Source organism: Schistocerca piceifrons, chromosome 4, assembly GCF_021461385.2.
Source record: "Schistocerca piceifrons isolate TAMUIC-IGC-003096 chromosome 4, iqSchPice1.1, whole genome shotgun sequence".
Taxonomy (NCBI): Eukaryota; Metazoa; Arthropoda; class Insecta; order Orthoptera; family Acrididae; genus Schistocerca; species Schistocerca piceifrons.
Genome location: NC_060141.1, coordinates 88,057,586 through 88,079,363, shown reverse-complemented (window position 1 = coordinate 88,079,363; position 21,778 = coordinate 88,057,586).

Here is a 21,778-nt window from a genome sequence, read left to right as displayed (position 1 = left end):
GACAACTCTCGTACAACGAACTCAGTCACATTATTATTCGTGAGAGTAATAATTTTCATTATCCATACATATCATATAATGTTTGCGTGTGTTTGTGTACATCTCCTCCTGAAACAATGGAGCGATTTCAACCAAGCTTGGTACACATATACCTTACTGTCAGTAAACAATCGCTGTCGGTGTAAGAGTCACGTACCTATCGAAGAGATGTGGGTGGGGATGGAGGTGAAAAAGAGATGTAGCCTACAACATGTGAATTATTATTTTATTCTTCCAGTATTTGAGACTGAGTGCACTTAGCGACTTGCAACAAAATTTTCACATAATTCCAAATGCTAACGAAACTTTTTTCCGCTGACAACCCCTACAAAATGATGAAAGGAAAAAATTTGTATCACGTACTACTTTTCGCTGTTAATGCAGTATAAGTACTGCATGGGGTGTGACATTATAATTTATACTTATTCAATGCTAATTATATTCTCTACACGTTTTACAGACACTGTGTACTATGGGGCTGCGTGCACCCTCCGCCTGTATGAAGGATTAAACTAACCTGGGCACATTTTCAGTGTGGTGAAACTGAAAGCAGGGAACGTAGTCATGTTGGACGCTAGAATCTGGTGCGAAATCCAAGTTATAGCTCATTGCAAAGGCGTTCCAGTGCGTCTAACATGACTACGATCTCTGCTTTCAGTTTCACCAGATTGAAAATGTGCCCAGGTTAGTTTAATCCCTCATTCAGGCGGAGGCTGCACACAGCCCCATATTAATGTCAACTAACAGCTGTCCAGATACTTTTGATAATGTATGCAGGCAACAATTTCAACAATGTGCAGTTCGACATTTTACCGAGAAACCGGGCTCGATGTTTCATAAAGCAGCCGGTGCAAATCAGGTCCTGCTGACGTAGAACGCCCCACCACCCCCTTCTGTGTTTCACGAAGGCAAGCACGCACTCACATACACACGCACACACACACACACACACACACACACGCACACACACACACACACACACACACACACACACACACACACACACACAGCTCCCTTTCAGAATTTACAGCACCGTTGCTGCCGCCTGCTGCTTTATTTATGAACACACGTAGCGCTTTGTTTAATTAAATATCTCTGCCAGCGTTCGGATATATTTTTTCCTCTTTTTTAGCGAGCAGCTTAATGGCGCATAGTGGGACATTTATAGGCACCACGCCGTAGAGCGTGCAAAGCATTCTTTTTTCCTCTTTTTTATGAACGTTTCTGTGCGTATAACTTCACCTGACGTGAGCTCCACAGGGACAGACCTGAAATGAAATGAAAGCGCGGACGCAGTCGCCCTAGCTCAGAAAACTGCATACCGCATCAAGTCGTGGGAAGTCTCGCTCCGTTTCGTACGATATACTGTCGCCATTTGGGAGAGATCGCTAACCAATACGGGGATAAAAGGTCTCCTCTTTAACTCTTCCCCATCATCTTTGTTATCATCGTCAACTGACATCCACTCCTAAGTAAAAGCCGCTGAACATCGGGCACTATCTAAATAGCTACAGGCTGTGGAGTAAAGCTTAACCCACTTAAAACCTAAGCGGTACTGGTTTCTAATTGTGGGCCCGTCATCCAGAAATGTCGGGAATTCCTGTCATCCATAGCCCTAAATGGGACAAATACCAGCTACTCGCCTTCAGTAAAGAGTGTAGGAGTAATAACAGATGAAAACCTACATCGCAGTGAGCACTTTATTGTAGCATGGGCGAAAACGTCGGCATCTCTCCATGCCATACAAAAATATGAATAGATATTCCCTCTTGACTTGGAAAAGAAACTTGTACACACACTTATACTTCGAGTTATTGATTACATAGATGTTATTCTGCAAGGCCTTTCTCAGGAACGATGCCTGGAACTGGTTACGAATGCCTGTGTTCGTTATATCTGTGACTTTGGGCTGATTTAGGATATTTCACAGTCACATGCACAGCTATATTGAACGCGTCGAAACAAACGTAAAGATTTCTGTATCTTCTGTATTTCTTACTGTTTTATCAACGGACGCTTGTACTGCTTTCTTTTCAATATTCTTATTGCAGCTGATTATGAACTTATTGTTGTCGGTTTCCAGGCATCCTTTGAATCTTTCGCTACTTAGTTACTCCATTCATATTTGATATTTAGCATAACTAAAGACAAATAGTCTATTGATACCTGTAATACGGAGGTGAATCATGTCTGTTCCACTTATATGTATTCCCTTTCTCTCCCTAGCGTACGAATCTGAAAACTTCAACGAATTTGAGAATAGTTATCAAATCTTCTCCCCAGACTCCTCTTTGAATCGTGTATTTCCCATTAGCGGATGCATAAATTTCTTATTATGCTAATGGAGCCAGAAGGAGTATCTTATTTTGGGACAGCGGTTAGAATAAGCTGTGCCTTAATTAGTTCGAAAGCTTTTTAGGAATCAATGCATCTGGAGCAAAAAGGTAATTCATATTCATTGCAATGTTCTATAATTTCAGTCACTACATAAAAACTGTCCATTTCGCTATATCTCTAAAGCTATCTTTACCCATTACCTGATTTAGGTCCAACTTGTTTCAGTTTCACTGGCGTTGAATATGTGCTTATCTTGTACATTAAAGAGAGATATGTACATCAATAATTATTATTAATTACTGTCCAATAATTTCGAGTGAAACAGAACACTTGATTAGCACTGTTGAATTACAAAAAAGGAAAAACTTCCTGAAGTATTAAATCTGTATTTAACAACGAATTCACGATTTTTAAATATCGTATTTCCATAGGATGTACTTAAGCTCCTACTCTCTTAGAATCGTTTTAGAGGAAGGTTTACTAGAATGGAAACGTAATTACTGCGGCATGGGAAGCCCAGCTGAAACAGAAGCAACAGGTGCTGAAGATAGGGAATGTGTGTTCCAGAAAGTCAGAGAACATTACAATCAATGGGGCCCTTTCAATACTTCTTGCCAAGACAATGTCTTGCAGTGGGAGAAAATGTAGCAACATAATTGGAAAGTGGTGTTGTCCCAAGATCTCGTCACGACACATGACAGCAGCTACGCACTGCCGACTCACTCATACAATTTCATGAAGAGGTGTTCCATTGGTCAACAGAATCCCTGTCAACACAATTAAGGATACTCGTCGGTACCGGTCTCTTTCTATAATGTCTGGGTCCCCAAATCATGTTCCACGTTCCCTCCAGATGAGAATCAGTTGAAAATCACTCTCCTCACCAAACTGGGACTACTCTGTGAAATCAACACTGACCCACTGTTAGGCCGTCCTGGCAGAATTTCGTCGACACCACTCTAGACGTTCCCTTATGTGAAGACGCGTCGGAGGTACATACACAGCATGTCTCCGACAACAATGGCGACTCTTCCAAAGTCTTCTATACACCTTTGAGTCGATACAAGACGTCCAGTGGATGCTGTGAGGTCAGATGCCAGTAAGTGACCTTGCCCTGGTGTTTGAGATACACTTTTGATCTCTATGAACTCTCGCCAAAACCGAGAAACAACAGAACGATTCACATCAAACTATCGGGTCACATCACTTTGCGACTATCGTGCTTCCGTCCTTGATATGGCCATCCTCCGCAGAGTCTGGTGGGCGTCTTCTCTGTGCCATACTGCACCGTCTGTGTATGTGGAACTAGCACCGACTGTGTATGTGGAACTAGCCGGCAAACACTACCCCATTTGACAGGTGCCCTGACGTCATCGTTGTCGTGGTTGTCTATTGACCCGAATCCCATCTCGTAGGGACACTGACTGGTTTCAGTCAGCCCGCCACGAATTCCCTCACAAATGGCACCCTACGTGCTCAATTATTTGCTGGATGTATTCCAATACCTGTCTTCCTCTACAATTTTTACCCTCTACAATTCCCTCAAGTACCACGGAAGTTATCCCCTGATGCTTCAACAGATGCCCTATCAATCTGTCCCTTCTTCTTGTCAGTGTTTTCCTTATTTTTCATCCTTCGCCGATTCTGCTCATTTCCTCCTCATTTCTTACCTTGTCAGTCCACCTAATTTTCAACATTCTTCTATAGCACCACATCTGAAAGGTTTCTATCTCTCCAGTTCTGGTTTTACCCATAGTTCATGTCCCACTACTGCACAATCTGTGATCCAAACGTACATTTTCAGAAGTTTCTTTCTCAAGTTAAGACCTATGTTTGATACTAGTTGACTGCCCTTGGCCAGGAATGCCTTTTTCGCCATTGCTAGTCTGCTTTTTACGTCCCCCTTGCTCTGTCCGTCATGTCATAGGTTGGTTATTTTTCTATCTGGTTAGCAGAATTCCTTAACTTCGTCTACTTCGTGATCATCAGTTCTAATGTCAAGTTTCTCGTTGTTCTCATTTCTGCTACTTCTCGTTACTTCCGTCATGCTTCGGTTTACTCTCAGTCCATATTCTGTACGCATTAGACTATTCATTCCGTTCAACACGTCCTGCAACTCTTTTTCACTTTCACTGAATATAGCGATGTCATCGGAGAATCTTATCATTGATGTCTTTTCACCCTGAATTTCAATTCCACTCTTGAAATTTATTTTATTTTCCTCATTGCTTCTTCGATGTATAGATTGAATAGTAGAGGTGAAAGACTATATCCCTGTCTTACACCCTTTCTAATCCGAACACTTCGATCTTAGTATTAGAGTCTTATAGTTCACTCTTGTTGACAATATGTATGATTACATCGTGCATTAGACACAGGTGGGGAAACTAGCGGTGGCTGGTTTAATTTTGAATACCGGTGTAAATGTTATAGTACACATACGGCAAAGCAAATATCAGAAAGAGGAATGAAGGGAGGTTATAGTTTAACACCCTATCGACAGCGGTGCGGTTGGAGACGGAGCACAAGCTCGGATTATAAAAGGATGGGGAAACAACTCGATGGAGCTTCTTTCAGAGGACCACCCTGTAACTTGCCTGGAGCGATTTGGGGAAATTAGCAGAAAACCTACGTCTTGATGGCTGAACGGGGATTTGAAGTGCCTACTTCCCGATAACAAGTCCCATTTGCAGACCACTGGACCGCCACGCTCAGTAGCGAAAATTTCTAAACACTGTAGAAACCGATTCTAGCAAGTAATTTGGCAACACGACAGAAGCACAGAAGGTACAAACAGGGGAAGCTAACCTCAGTAGTACAATATTTTGTCATTTTTACGTCAACATATTTTTGATGGCGCAGTTCAAAAGGAAACTAGACCAAAATCATCAGAGTTAAGTAACGCAATAACACCAAAACATGTAAGCAGACGGCACAATCAAATTTCAACAGCTCTTGGAGTGAACTGTTTATTAGATACAGCAGGAAACCATAACCGCAAATATGTTATATTCCAGACGACTGACGTGGATTTAATTCAGTCAAGTGAAACGTGGATGGTAAAATGAACATGCAAATTTCAGTAGATGCCGAAATGGATTAAAACTATTTCGTACGGTTTCGATTTGGCTCAACATTTGCTCTAGGTTTATGAATAAAGAACAGTGGGGACCAGATGGAATTTTTCACGCGTTATTTGCTGACTGAATGTATGAGAAGCTGCGGTACATGCAACGAATATGTTTATAATTTAGGGGCTGGTGCACGCACAAGTGAGAAAATTTTGTATGGTTATGACACCCGATAAATAATGTGCCTCTTAGCTGCATGTGTTCTGTATGTGATGATGGTAGTTTGTTGAAACATTTAATTTACAGTTGAGGAGAAATAAATACCTTGCGACACAGACACTTCACTAAATAAGTTTGTGTTGATCTTATCTGTCATCCATTACTTTCTGTCTTTGAATTTTTTTATAGGCATCATTCTCTGAGATGATTTGGAGAGAAGACTGCGTTCCACGTCAAGGCAATTTACTGTTGAAGGCAATTACTGTTCGTAATGATTGGGGAAGACTCTCAGCCACATGAGTGTTCCCAGAAGGTTGGAGGGTCTAATGCTACCAAAAGGACGTTGTAGTGACCGCGAGTCAAGAGGGCGGAATTCCACTCCAAGCTAGTGTTCCCTCTAGCAACGCAGGTTACACAGGGCGGCCTACTCGCCAGGCGGACGTTCACCGCTAGCCATTCTAGCAGCCCAACACAGAGATCGCTAGCATTAGCCGGTATGTTGCAAGTCAACAACCACGTCGAACAAGTAGTGCGCAGTTTCATATCACAGTGAAACTCAGGATATAAGCTGCGTTACGAAGACTAACAGGTAGTTGCAGTGAGCTCAGCAGTTACAACGCAGCCCACCTGCAGAGGGGCAGCGACCTCTTCGCCGAAGGAATCACTCCGCACGCCGACAAGGAGTGCGACGGATGTCGGCAGCCCAGCGACAACGAAAGACATCGCCACAGAGCAATGTCTAGGCTGGGGAGAAATTTAAACGGGACATTTGCACAGGATAGGACTGTTCGTACAACTATCACATGAAAGTCGACTGTTTGCATCACTGAAAAATCCATTTCTTTTGGAGATAGGCATTTTCAGGTTTTTCGATTGGTGCAACATACGTTTGTATGGCTGTCTGATATTGTTTGTTGCGCGCTTGTTCACACTCACCTATCAGGTTCATAGACTGTTGCCTGCATACAGAAGTCACATCCGTTGATGACGAAATATGCAACGTAGGTTACATGTCTACTGGATATAATTTTCTGTAATGAAGTCATATGACTGAAAAAGTTTCGAAAGATGGTGTAAATGAAATAGACCTTCGTTGACCGCATTCCGTTACTTGTTTCTTACTACGTCGTGATGTACGAGGGTTGTTCGGAAAGTAAGGTCCGATCGGAGACGAAATGAAAACCACAGCGAAAAACAAAAAAAATTTTATTCGCAGCAGTTAGCCACACCTTCCAGCTACCTCTCTAAATAGTCACCGCTCCGACTTAGATATTTGCCATGGCGTTGCACAAACTTACCAGGTCCTCGACACAGAAAGCAGCCGCCTGTGCTTTCCGCCAGTTCTTACACTGGTTTGCCATTGGTTGTATGTGATAAAATGTTGTCTTTGTAGCCAGCGGTTCGTGTGAGCAGAGATGAACAACCGAGGGAGCTAATTAAGGGGTGTATTGTGGGTGATCAAACACTTTCCATTGAAAACGCTCCAGGAGCGTCTTCATTACCCCTGCAGAATGCGTCTGAAAATTGTCTTGAAGGAAGAAACGCATGACATTTTATGTTATGTGGACTGCATAGCTTCAGGCGAAATCTCTCACCAGATCCACCCACTTGGATGGAAACACTGCTATTTTAGGCATTTCTACGACATCACTTGGCGTTCTGAACTGTAAAGAGCGACATGAAACGATCGACAGGCACATTAAAGGCACTGCCCAACAACTCCGCGCAAAGTTCCATCGGATTTTACAGTGGTTTCCATTTCGCGCCTAATAGGACCTTACCTTCCGAACACGGCTCATGTAATAAATATGTACGCATCAGTCCTCACCAGTTTGACTTTGAAAGCCGTCATTCTGACTCTGGATTTTATTTTTATCAGGTAGCTCCCATACAACCTAAGCTATTCCTAGCAGGGTTTCTAAACGGCGAAGGAATATGCCTTTGTGGAACATACTCTCGATTTATGTCCTTCTGTAGTTCCTCTAGTTAATCTATAGACGACTGTTGGGTACTTTATGACGTCAAGATTGTGTTGCGACTTTCGTTATTTACTCTTACGGTGATTTTGAGGACAATATGTATTCACACGTCCGTATTCCTCACTTGATAATCTACGTTTTGTCAATTCGGAACATCCTGGTTAAGATCTAATAACAATTTTTGTATCATATTTAGGTCAACATTTTGTCATCTGAAGACGTGACAATGTCATGTGAAGGGGGAAGTAGAAGTCGTCTGGGTGCGCGTGAAATTAATTTACAAGCGACGAGAATGATTACATGTATTGCAACGAATAATGAGGGTAAAGACATCATATCGAAATTAACCGCTGTTTAACGGTGTTTTCCCCTCACAGAGGATGGCAAATGTTACGAATATGTGAGTTGTAGGAGACGCCAAGAGTACTAATTATGGCACTTCATTTTCAAATTTTCAGCTGTCTGTATTACACACGTATTTATACAAGTGTATTACAAAATGGCGCTCCAGTAGGTACACACAAACACATGCGGGCTCGAATGACACGTTTTGTCAAAACTTCAAAACTGTCTGCGAGGAACTTACCGATTTTCAACAAAAGAACATATACATTTTTAATAAAATAGATTTACCCCCGCAAAAGGAATTCTATTAATTTCACTACGTTCGAGCGCTGCAACTTTGATGACTGCGAACTTCCTATCTACCGTGACTTACAAGGGTTTATGTACCTCCTTCCTGGTACCATTGCTGAAGTCAGTAAGAAGTCGTATGTATAAGAGGAAAACAAACAAATGTAGTTTTCTGCTGTCTGTAGCAATGAGAACATAGATGAAATTGTTCGGCTAGAATCTTCACTATACTGAAGTTATCACAAAGCTGTGTGCAAACTAACTGGAACAGTTTAGTGGAGTACACTCACAAATTTTACACAAAACATAGAATACATTGGTCTTCAACAGCTAATAATATAACAATGGCCTAACTGGGAATGGGAAGACGCAGCGTGCTGCAAGGAAAGCAATGAAAGGATGACCTCATTTGTTGGAAAAAGTGCTCACATTTTGTGCGGCGACGATGACCGAGAAGGACAGAAAGCGACTGCTTCAGTGATCTTACAGCAACGAGAAACGCTCTCAGCTTTACAGACTCTACAACAGAATTAAGGGATCATTTTTTCGTGACCTGTTTAATTCCCATCCGTTATGACGCCTAAGTCTGAAGTTTACCTCGAAGGTGCGCACAACTATCTTCTGCAATGGTACAAACTTTTTTTTTTTTTTTTTTTTTTTTTCAGACAGAACCCTTGACGAGGTACTAGGTGCTTGCAGGTCGGCAACCGTTTCGACCCATTCGTATTCGGGTGGCCTACTCTAAGGCGCAAGACCAACAGTGTAGAGGCGACAGAGGTTGTCTGCAGGCGCCTGGTCCTGCCGCCATTAGTGCTGTCTGTACAGCTACAATTTTAAAATTCTCAATAAAGGTGGGCGCTTGATAAGCAACCTAGCTGTTTCGGATCACGTTCAGATTTCGTCGAATGGTTTTAAACAGTCAGTAGTGGTTCGAACCTGTACATGAGAGCAAAAACTGTGGTGGAGGTGCCCTCCAAACGGGTGCGATCACGCTCTATGGGACTGCAAGGTTCATACTCAGTGCCAGCAGTGTCAAAGGTGGTAAACAATTTCTTCCTATTGCTCATCGCACTGCGAACTGTCGTTTTCGAGCGCGAATTGTGAGGACATTGACGGCAGAGGGAAATGTGTGGCTTCAGTGATGGCCTTTACGTTACCTGGTGCTGCATTTTGTGCCGATTAAGAGCGGCGGTGTGTCTGGAATGTTTTCCCCGAGCACTCATAAGAAAACAGCACGGTTTTAACGCTGTGCGACACGGTTCTATCCTCCACCGCAGAGGATTCAGAAGGAAGTAGGGACTGTGACTTCCTTCCATTAGTGTGACACGTTCACCGTGTCATTGGGCAGATTTGTGATGGTATCTGGTTGCAACGGAACACCATTCACCAGCCTTACACGTCAAAGGACCTTATGAGCTGTGAGCCGTGGCTGGCTCATATTATTCGTTCGATTAAACCTTCGTTGATATTCTGTGTTTAGTCTCCCGCGGTTACCGAGATTATGCTGTCATCCTCTCTCTCGGCGAGTGGCAGCAGCAGTGTGTACCGATATTCGCACCTTGTACTATCTTTGGCCTGGCGCTTATAATTTCCAGCTGTGGTGTGAGCTGCGAGTTGGTCGGTTGGCATGGAGCAGCGAGGAAATCTCCGCTCCGCGTAGTTGGGCCAGGGCCGCTGGCGGCCTCTGTCTGGTGTCGGAGTGTGTGGTGCTGTTCCCATTGCTACGAGGTCTGTGGCTCACTGATCCTGGACACACGGTTGAGTTTTGACTTAATCTACCAGCATTAATCTACATTATGTCGTTTGGATTTGGTTGTCGGCAGTTGGGACACTCCCGCGGGCAACAACGTGTGTTTTCAAGTTGGCAAATTTTAGCCACCCTCCGGTGGAGTTTAACTGTACTTGGTTATTTTGAATTGAAGTGCACCAACGGGATCTTCTGCCCTGTGGCCGTTATCGTTCCGGTAACCCGCCCTGGACGTTGACGTAAATTCAGGCAGTGTATTTTCCTCATCGTGTTGGCGCTGTCTAGCACGGTGTGTAGTTTGACAGCTCTATGTATAATTGGTTGTCGGCGCCAATACTTTCTACGTTGTTCCAATAAACTCCCTGTCGTGTGCAGGCCGGGTTGAGAGGAAGTTATCTCGTCGGTGGATCCGTTGACTCTCTATCAGTTGGGTTGTCGTCGGATCGAGAATGGTTGGGCCGACTGCCTGTCTCACCTAAGCGAGCGTTAGTGTTTGAATCCCAAGCCGACCCTCGGAAACTTCTGAGCGCCATTGGGTGTACTGCCTTTTCTTGTTTGTTGTTGTTGTTCGTGTGGTATGGCTTCTGGCTCTGAGCACTATGGGACTTAACTTCTGAGGTCATCAGTCACTCAGAACTTAGAACCACTTAAACCTAACTAACCTAAGGACATTACAGACACCCATGCCCGAGGCAGGATTCGAACCTGAGACCGTAGCGGGTATGGGTTCTAGCCGATTTTTAAATTAAGGTTGTTTTGCCCTTAAGGCGTAAGATTGTTTGGGCCTTCAGCCTGATTCTGTTTGTGATAAGGCCTTTTGCCTTTTAATGATTCTGATTTTGGTTTGAGTCTTAAGTTAATTGCTTTCAGACGATTTTAAATTAAAGTGATCTTTCCCTTAAGGCATGAAATTGTGTGGTGTATTCAACCGGTTATTAACTTTCAAAAATTAATAGTGTGTTTTTTTTAATTTTCTTGGCATTTGTAATGTTTGGTCAAATAAATAAAGTTGTATGTTCGAGTGTAACTGACGCCGGCCGGAGTGGCCGAGCGGTTCTAGGCGCTTCAGTCTGGAACCGCGTGACCGCTACGGTCGCAGGTTCGAATCCTGCCTTGGGGATGGGTGTGTGTGATGTCCTTAGGCTAGTTAGGTTTAAGTAGTTCTAAGTTCTAGGGGCTGATGACCTCAGATATTAAGTCCCACTTGAACCAGTGTAACTGACAGCCGTTTATTTTGGCGCCTTTCCACAATTTAAACTAGCTGTCCTGTCCTGCGGGTTTAGCAGGGCGTCTCAAGCTGTAGCCTTTTTCCGCGTATACCGACACCTTGCAATTTGAAGCGTCGTTGAGCTCAAGGGTGGCGTAGTAAGGCGCCACGCTTTTGCTCCATTACAGATGAAAGTTGTACACATCTTTGAGCGAAGTTTCAAACTTAAGCGTCCCGGGGTTTTGAAAAAGTGGTCTTTTAATGATGTTGCGTGGTGTAGGTTCGTCATTGAAATTTGTCTGTTCAGCAGCTGTCCCACGATGTGGTTCAGGGTACCAACCTAGGCGGGGATGTCCTGATGGAACCAACCGCTACTGGTACCTGGCACAAGCTGAATTCAAGCACATACCACAGTTGGCAAGACATAGCGACTTAGTGCTGAAAGCAAAGGCCGCCTCTTGTATGTTGTACTCCTGTCTCTAGGCTGTCTAGAAAGATGCTATCCGAAGCCCTTTTATTGTATTTTATGTATTTTGTTTTGAGCCACCCGTCTATCGACTGGCTGGATGCGGCACGCCACGAATTCATCCCCCGCAGTAACCTCTCCTCAATCGTTTGTTGCATATACAGGGTAGACATTAAGTCCGGCAACAGTTTCAGTCATGTATTGCACAAGAACCAAACATTGTACAGGTATCATACATATGTCATTTTGAAGAGAAACCCAGAATTATTTTTTTTTTAATGTACGCCGCCACAGCGTAGTTTGGTAATTTGCCGATAGTCAGCACTAGTCGCAAACATAGCGAGTTCAGGTGCGGTGCGAGCTTTCTGTGTGTTGGAGTTCGACAGAAACAAGTGTGCTACAGCTGTTCATCTGATGTTTAGAACCAAGTATGGTAAGAAACCACCAACAAGAAAGGCCATTTAGCACTGGCACAACAAATTCGTTACGACGGGTTGCTTGTGCCCGGCAAAGAGAAGCGGACGTCCCAGTGTGAGTGCAGTGAATGTGGAGCGGGTACGAGAGGCATTCATAAGGAGTCCAAAGAAATCGGTGCGTCGTGCATCCCGTGAACTCGAAATGGCTCCAATGACAGTGTGGAAAGTCCTGCGACAGAAGCTGTCTATGAAACCATTCAAATTGGAGCTAGTGCAGAAGGTCAATGACGACGACAAAGACAAGCGTTTTGTGTTTTGTTCGCAGTTGCAACTATTGAATGAGGATAGGTATGGCATTGTTGATGGCTTAATGTTTAGTAGCGAAGCCACTTTTCACACTAATGAGAAAGTGAACGGGCATAATTGTGGAGTTTGGGGTACAAAGCATCCACACGAATGCACTGAATGTGAGCGTTATTCCCCAAAGGTAAATGTTTTTATGCCTTGTCATGTCAAAAATTGTACGGGCGATTCTTCTTCGCCGAGAGTACTGTCATTCGATATTCCTACTTGGACATGTTGTAGCAACGGCTGATGCCTCAAATGCAATCGGACTCTCGGTTGATTATTTAGCAGGGTTCGAATAGCATGTTTCTCGACAGCCTAGAGACAGGAGTACAACATACAAGAGGCGGCCTTTGCTTTCAGCACTAAGTCGCATTTTCATAGTGAGGTTCGTGGGTACCCGAACACGGAGCTGCCACATTGATGGATTGGCAGTGCTACAGAAGGGGACATCTGTTTCATTAAATGGCCTCCCCAATCACCAGATCTCACTCAGTAAGATTTTTCTGTGGGGACACATTAAAGATCTAGCGTATGTACCGCCACTACCAAGTGATGTAGCAGAGCTCCGTTAGAGAATACGGGAAGCGACTGCCACAGTCAACGATGCCATGCTGGGTTGGGTATGGAAAGAATTCGATTACCGTATTGACATCTGCCGGGTCACTCATTGTTCACATATCGAATGTTTGTAAAATAACTTTCAGAGTTTCTCTTCAAAATGCAATATGTATGACATCTGTACAATGTTTAGTTCTTGTGCAATAAATAATTGAGAGTGCTTCCGGACTTTATGTACACCCTGTATTCGAATCTCTGTCTTCCTCTGCAGCTTTTAACCTCTATAGTTCCCTCTAGTGCCATGGAAGTTACTCCCTGATGGGTTAAAACATGTCCTATCATCCTCTCATTTATTCGTGTCAGTGTTTTTCGTTTTACTTCAAAATGTTCAAAGGTGTGTGAATTCCTAAGGCACCAGACTGCTGAGATCATCGGTCCCTAGAATTACACACTACTTAAACTAACTTATGCTAAGAACAACACACACACCTATGCCCGAAGGTGGACTCTAATCTCCGGCTGGAGGCGCTGCGCAGTTCGTGAACTGGCGCCTCAAACCACGCGGCCACACCACGCTGTTTTGCTTCCTTTGCCGTTTCTGTGGAGAGCTTTACCGTTCCTTATCAGTCCACGTGATTTTCAACATTCTTCTGAAGCACCACAGCTAAAACGCTTCGATTCTCTTGCTCAGTAGCCTAAACTGACACCGTGTCTTTCCAGGCGGCTTTCCTGCACATTTTATCAGCATACTGTAGGATTAAATAAATGTACTATTGATATCGTTGTTAAAGGGATGAAACTAAAAGTGGGGCACTTTTTTGCTTCGGTGATTAGCTGTCACGATAGTTTGTAACTAGCAGTTTAATTTCTCGATTAAAGTGCGCTCTCCAAGCATAAGAGTTCATTTAATTATTTCACATGAACACATTCGTTAAAGCGCTACCTATTCAGTCCTTTAATACGCAATATCCTATTGAATTTTATATTAAAGTTTCACCTTTCGAAAAGAGAGATCGTTAGCTGTAGTCTCTTGCACTCATTTTAGTAACGAACTGCTACAGTCAGGGGTTACATCCAAATGACAAATGCTCGGGCGTACAACAAGAAACCGTTAGTATGAAGCAGGCATTTAGCTGGACAATACCTTTCCTGTGCTGCAGGAACGTGTTACATTGTGCACAGTGTTAATGAGATGGGTCTGAATAACACAAAGGCTGCAGAGTGATTGGGGCGAATCAAATATTTAAACAGGTCATGCAGAGAAACACCTTGATTGTCCGTCGGAAACGCTCATTGGAAGTTCAGTTTTTCACTTTCCATAATGGAGCGCAAATAAATTGTTCCCGCTCTAGCTAAATGATATTTAACTAGCGATAAATGAAACACGTGTTTTGTACATTATCGGTAAACCGTGATATAATGGATAAATGAGACAGTTGGTACTCCTTACTTCTAACAATCTATTAAATTTGATTTGGTGCTATCCAGTCAACATCTTAATCAATTCCTCTACATCATCGGTTTCCTAGAGTTAGTCATTTATCGTTACTATCGTCGAATATCTATTTCCACATCAGCAAGTTGTGACTAACGGAGAACGGGCTTTAAATACTACTTCTGTTTTAGCAAACTCTACCTTCTGTGTTGCATTTCCGTAGTATAAGAATTGTACTGTGGCTCAAACTTCACTACATGAGACTCTCCATTTATTCAGCGAAAACTGTCTTAGAATTGAGGCACTCTCAGTCAGGCGGTTACAACGTATCACGAATGATAACTAGCAGCTACTGCAACCAGATGGACATCAACAGAAAAAACAGACGTAAGAAATTGTCTCTAGTGCTGCGTTCAAAACGCAGGTTCCATCGTGTACGAAACTGGGCGTTAACAAGAAGCGTTTGTTACGAGGTTTTACTTACGGCAGAGAAACGTGATTTTTACACGCGGTAGGAGATGATAAAACTCAGGACTGCTCAGCGGAAAGTGCAGAGGTGCCTGATGGTAACTCCGACGGCAGACAGAAACACAAGCAGATGTTTCGGGAAACGCATAGGTGTGAAAGAGATAAGAGAAATGAAATCGATGGATGGTAGAATGATACGGGAAGTTCTTCGCTACACTCAAAGAGAAAAACAAAAGACCGGGACAACAGGAGTAGTACTTACATTTTGAGCAGGTGGTGGCCCAGAGCTCTTAGACATTATAAAAAACGTCATCTGTAAGACCCATCAAGAGCTGCTCATGAGGTAAATATTTGCAAACAAGCCGTTTTGATCAACAGACACTCATGAATATTATAAAGTAGTTTACGTCAGTCTTCACGGAATCGTTCTTGCAGCGGCGTCCAAACGTGTAGAAATATACATAGAAAAATATAAAAGTAAATTATTATAATGTACGTTCCTGAAACTGCGGTTAACATTGAGACACACCAATACAGCGAACAGTGAAACGCATCAATATTCAGGGTGATTTTGTCCACCGTGTGCAAATTCTAGGGATTGAACGATGAGACGACACGGAAAGGAAAAGGTCTAATGAACATTTGTCCGCAACTCCATGGTTTCCATACTAGAGATCATTTATTCAGTCATACTTTGTCACAGAGACTTTGGTCCAATACGCGCTGTTACATGCAGTAACAGTTACCGTGTGCGTGGTCTCCTCCTAGAAAGTGCTACTGATCCTCATACGTCATGCCCTAACGGCTTCTCCTGCCATAATAAAGGGTAATTTTGTGTCTGATTCACTTCTCTTGTCGACTCACCTTGTAGTGAATGTGATACAGCGTTGTACACAAAGCTAAAAGTTGTTAGACCATTATTAAGTCAAAGAATGTCTTTGACAGATACATCTTAAAGATATGTGCTTTAGACTGACTTAATAATGGTCTAACAACGTTTAGCATTGTACTTGATAATGGCATAAAAACCAAAATATGGATAGAATAAAATACAATAATAATAGACAGTCTAATAGCGGTTCACTTATTTAAAAAGTACTGCATGACTCAACGCCATCGAAAACTTTATTACATACATCAAAGTTTTGAGTCATACTACATAATCCTTTTAGGGTGAGTTATGCAGTATGACTAAACACCGTCTCTGTTGTTGTCAGGACCCACAGACGGCTGACAATAAAATGGATCATTCTATAAGACGCATTTGGCACTGCAATGGAAAATTCACAGCTGAACCGTTTTTGTGTGTATTATCTTGCAACAATGTGTAATGTCTACAGTACGGATAACGGTTTTGTCTATCTTGGTGAGGAGACCCGAAGAAGGTCTGATTCTGGACCGAAATCGATTGCCTTCTAGAAAAATAAGGCAGAATACTGTGAGTTGCACAATGAAGTACTTAACCTTGTGATTTATTTTTTGATATGTTCCATTCTCTGTCTTCCCCTACAGCATTTACCCTCTGCAGCACCATCTAGTGCCAAGGAAGCTATATACTAACTTGTTACATCCTGTCATCCTCCCCCTTATTTTTAATGTTTTCCACTTCTTCCTTTCGTTGGCAGTTCTGCAGCTAACGTCTTGCTACTCCTTAAATGTAACAATAGTGGCTGGAAAAGCCTCAAAGGATGCTTTATCTAACCACTGATATACTCTAAAAATTTCCCATTCCATTGTGCCAGTCAGTCACAGTAACCGGTTTAAAAGTGTTTCAGAACAAAAATAGTCTCGGTTGCGAAATTATTTAATGTCAGTAAGTCAATGACGCGGTTCACCCTTTCGCGGCATCACCAAATTGTCTGCAGAAACAAGAAACGAATACAAATGGAGGAAAGGGCATGATCCCATCACGCACTGCTACGCGGACAATGTGACATAAAGGTAGTGAAAACTTACGTAAAAGTAGCTAGATACGTGACACGTAAGTCAGTTAGCAGTAATCAAATTTATTATAATACAATGTTACCAGTGTTCCGAATTTTGCTACAATGATTATTTTATGTCTGCAGCATCACTCTCAATTTGTTGGTTTTTGTTTGAGAGGTAGGGGGAACTTAGTCAAATTAAATCGGGTGATGCTGCGGGATTTAGATTAGGAAATGAAACGCTTAAAGTAGTAAATTAGTATTGCTATTTGGGGTGCAAAATAACTGATGATGGTCGAAGTAGAGAAAATATAAAATGTAGACTGGCAAAAGCAAGGAAATAATTTCTGAAGAAGAGAAATTTGTTAACGGCGAGTATAGATTTAAGTGTCAGGAAGTCGCTTCTGAAAGTATTTGTACGGAGTGTAGCCATGTATGGAAGTGAAACATGGACGATAAATAGTTTACACAAGGATAGAGTAGCATGGAGTGCTGCACCAAACCAGTCTCTCGACTGAAGACCACAACAACAACAACAACCACAACGACAAGGAATATTGTTGTCTCTTGTTACCGATGCTTGAAACTGCCCCCGGTCCTAGTATCTTGAAGTTTTCTCGATTGAGAATGCATACGCTATGAAAGTACTCCAAAATTTACGTGTTTTACTACGTGGGACGGAGTTTTAATGATAAAGTTTGATTCGTTGCTTTTCACGTAATCATTTTATCTATTCTTTGCGCGTTATGTGGGAGTGGTTTTATTTTATTTTATTTTTGGCTTTTATGCGTCTGTACTGGTTTGCTTATATGCATTTTGATCCCTAATTTACGCACTTAAGCCGGTCATACGTGTCACCTGGGTACTGCATACCGCACTATACGCGGCACCTGTGTCTCAATTTATCATAGAATTTTCAAAAACTGCGACATTGTCGCGAATAAAACAGTGACCCGTCTATACAATAAGTTTCCTTTAATTTACGTCTATGATCACAAACTTTTTGTTAACAGGTTACCGGTTTCGGTCTATAATGACCATCATCAAAAAAATAGTTCAAATGTTTCTGAGCACTATGGGACTTAACTGCTGTTGTCATCAGTCCCCTAGAACTTAGAACTACTTAAACCTAAGGACATCACACACATCCATGCCCGAGGCAGCATTCGAACCTGCGACCGTAGCAGTCGCGCGGTTCTATACTGACCATCACCAGATCTGTTTTTTAACAACAAAGTCCTAATGGCTGCACTACATTAGGACTTTGTTGTTATAACACAGATCTGATAATGGTCATGATAGACAGAAACTGGTAATCTGTTAATAAAAAGTTTGCGACCATAGACGTAAATTAAAGGAAACTTACATCGTAGTAATGTTTGTGTGTGCGCCAATACAGACACTCTGATATGGACGGCTCGTACCGCGGTTTTGTTAGCGTGGCCGAGCCGGCTGGTGTGCTCAAGCTAATATACGATAAACGTAAAAAACATTTCCACCACGTATTGGTACTTTCGTGGTGTTATTGCATCTGTTTCTCTTCTTTCACTGGGCCCACTTCATGGTTTAGATGTTTCATGAGAGATTATATACCCGATTCCCTGGGTGTCTATTTTACATTATATGTGGTTTTATGACTAATGGGTGACGTATCCAGTTACTTTTACGTAAGTTTTAATTACTTTTATTTCACATTGTCTGTGTAACAGTGGAAGATGCGACATACCCTTTCCCTCCATTTTATCCAACTCATTCGTTTCTTGTTTTTGTAGACAATCTGATGATGCCCCAGAAGGGTGAGACGCGTCATTGACATACTGACACAAATAATTTAGCAACTGAGATCGTTTTTGTTCTGAATCTGGTCTACCGCCACCTCCTAACGGCTGCTCTGTACATAGAGTAAAAAAGGAGCTACCAGATGCAAAATGGAAAGCAGTGTTGCAATTAACACGACCTGAGGGGATTGGTTATGTATTAGAGCAGAAATTCACTTTTCGTAAGAGGACAGTTCTTTTGGTATAACGTACCAGAGTTGCAGGAGTATTTTAGCCGCACACTACAGGCTATACTCATTGTTTGCCGCTGCGGCGGGCGGCTTGATGGGCCAGTTCTCAGGGAACGACCGCTCCCCGCTCTCTATTAGGCGCTGGAGGTTCCTGGCACACCCTAACTTTGGCTGCCTCGGCTTCTGGTGCGGATGTGAAGGGCTGGCCGTGTCCTCCGCAGAGTCCGCTAGTTGGGGTGTTGCTGTCATCGGCAGTCGCCTGTTAATAGCGTGCCAGCATATCGGCATACCGGCCTCTCGGGCTAGACTTTATGGTGGAGCCAGTTACTCGCCAGTACGCATTTCTTCAACACGAAGTCATTTTACAGGAAGGCGCCGTAGCAATGATTGAATGGTTCAAATGGCTCTGAGCACTATGAGACTTAACATCTAACGTCATCAGTCCCCTAGAACTTAGAACTACATAAACCTAACTACCCTAAGGACATCACACATATCCATGCCCGAGGCAGGATTCGAACCTGCGACCGTAGCGGTCGCGCGGTAGCAGTGATTGAAACTATGCTTTTGGGAACGAGAAAAATGTTGTAATTCTAAGAAAGCATCCTTTGTTTTTTGATGAGAGAATCATTTTAATTCTTTTACACGCACGGGCTTCGGCAAGTGAGATTCACAATTCGTCCCTCACTGACAATATTCCGCAACGAGAGTGGCACATTATCCGGAGAGAGAACCACCAGCGAGTTTCCTACAGACACTGTTGCTGTACTGCTAAGAGTGGCATCACAGTGTGCGAGTGAAATGATGCGGTAGTAGGGAACGTGATTCTATGTCGACGTATGCGGGAAAGTACAATATTGTGGGCAAAACATGTAAACGTCACACACGTTCGCCGTGGAATTCTCGCGTTTCATGCACCAAGTGGGAAGTCACATGGAGACTCTAGGCAGGCCACTCGTATCGGCAATATTACTGTCGACAAACCATTTTCTCACAGATGCTGCTATGTGACAATGTGTAACGTGCACTGCTGATACAAAAATCGTCTTCAATCTGTTCCTGTACTTTATATCTACATTTACATCTTTATCTACACTCTGCAAATCAACATGAAGTGCATGGCAGAGAGTACGTCCCATTGAACCAATTATTAGGGTTTCTTCTTGTTCCATTCACGTATGGAGCACTGGAAGAATGATTGTCTAAATGGCTCTGTGCGTGCCGTAATTATTCTGACCTTATGCTCACGATCCCTATGTGATCGATACATAGGGGGTTGTAGCATATTCATCATTTAAAGCCTGTTGAAAATTTGTTAATAGACTTTCTCGGGATAGTTTACGTCTGTCTTCAAGAGTCTGCCATTTCAGTTCCTTCAGTATCTCTGTGACACTCTTCCACGGGTTAAACAAACCTGTGACCATAGGTGCTGCCCTTCTCTGTACACGTTCAATATCCCCTGCTAGTTCTATCTGGTACTGATCCCACACACCTGAGTGTGAACCGGTCGCACGCATGATTTTTAAGCGATCCTTTTTTTGTAGACTGATTGTACTTCCCCAGTATGTGTCCTCGGAGTCTTTCGCGACGGCATACATGAACAAAACGTTCTCGGTTTTCAAGCCGCGTCAGTTCAAATAAAATCCTCGAGCTTTCGATGACCATCGGCCATCGACGTCACGAGTTCACTGACTGCCGCAGCTGCTACGGTTTCTCGTTTATATAGGCATGATAACATCATCAGTAGCCAATCAGATAGACCCAACGTGGCGCGCGCGCGTAAGTCGACCCGGGCAGCTAGCGGCCGCTTCCTTTATAGTGCAGTCCCAATATGTAGATGCATGAGGCAACACTTTTGTATTTTCGAACTGATTTTATATCCGTTTTCTAGGCAATGCTTCGCTATGGCCTACTTGTCAAGCTCTCTGTATTTCATATGGCGCTTGTGCTCATTACAACGTTCCCCGCCAGTCAGTGAACTCCTGACGACGATGGTGGAAAAGGGCATCGAAAGCTCGAGGATTTTATTTGAATTGACGCGACTTGAAAACCGAGAACGTTTTATTCACTTCCCCAGCATTCTACCAATAAACTCAGGTCTACCACTTCCTTTACGGAAGACTGAACCTATGTGAGCCTTCCATTTCATATCCCTACAAAGTGTTACACCCAGTTGTTTGTATGAGTTGGCCGATTCCAACAGTGACTCACCGATATAATAGTTTTTTCTGAACGTTTAGAGCAAGTTGCCGATCTCTGCATCACATTTAAATCTTGTCAACATCTGACTGAATACTTACGCATCTTCTCTCATCAGTACTTCATTACAGATAAGTACACCATCTGTAAAATGCCAGATGTTACTATTAATATCGTCTGCAAGTTCATTAATACACAACATGAGCAGAAAGGGTCCCAACAAACTTTCCTGGTGCACACACGAAGTTACTTGTACATCTGACGATTGCTCTCCATCACAAATAGCACGTTTTGTCCGCCCTACTAAAAATTCCTCAATCCAGTCACAAATTTCACTAGATACCCCATCTGATCGTACTTTGTACGATAAGCGTAGGTGCGGTAGTGTGTCAAATGCTTTACGGAAATAAAGAAACACCGCATCTACCTGGTTGTCTTGATTCAAAGCTTTCAGTGTGTCATATGAGAAAAGTGCGAGTTCGGTTTCAGTGATCGCTCTTTTCGAAATCCATGCTGGTTGTCATTGATGAGATCACTCTGTACCTCATTATGCTTGAGCTCAGGATATGTTCTAAGATTCTACAACAAATCGATGTCCAGGATATGAGATGGTAGTTTTCTGGATCACTTCTACTACCCTTCATGTAGATGGCTGAGATCTATGCCCTTTTCCAAGAACTGGACGCAGTTGATTGTTCGAGGGATCTACATTATAGTTAGAAG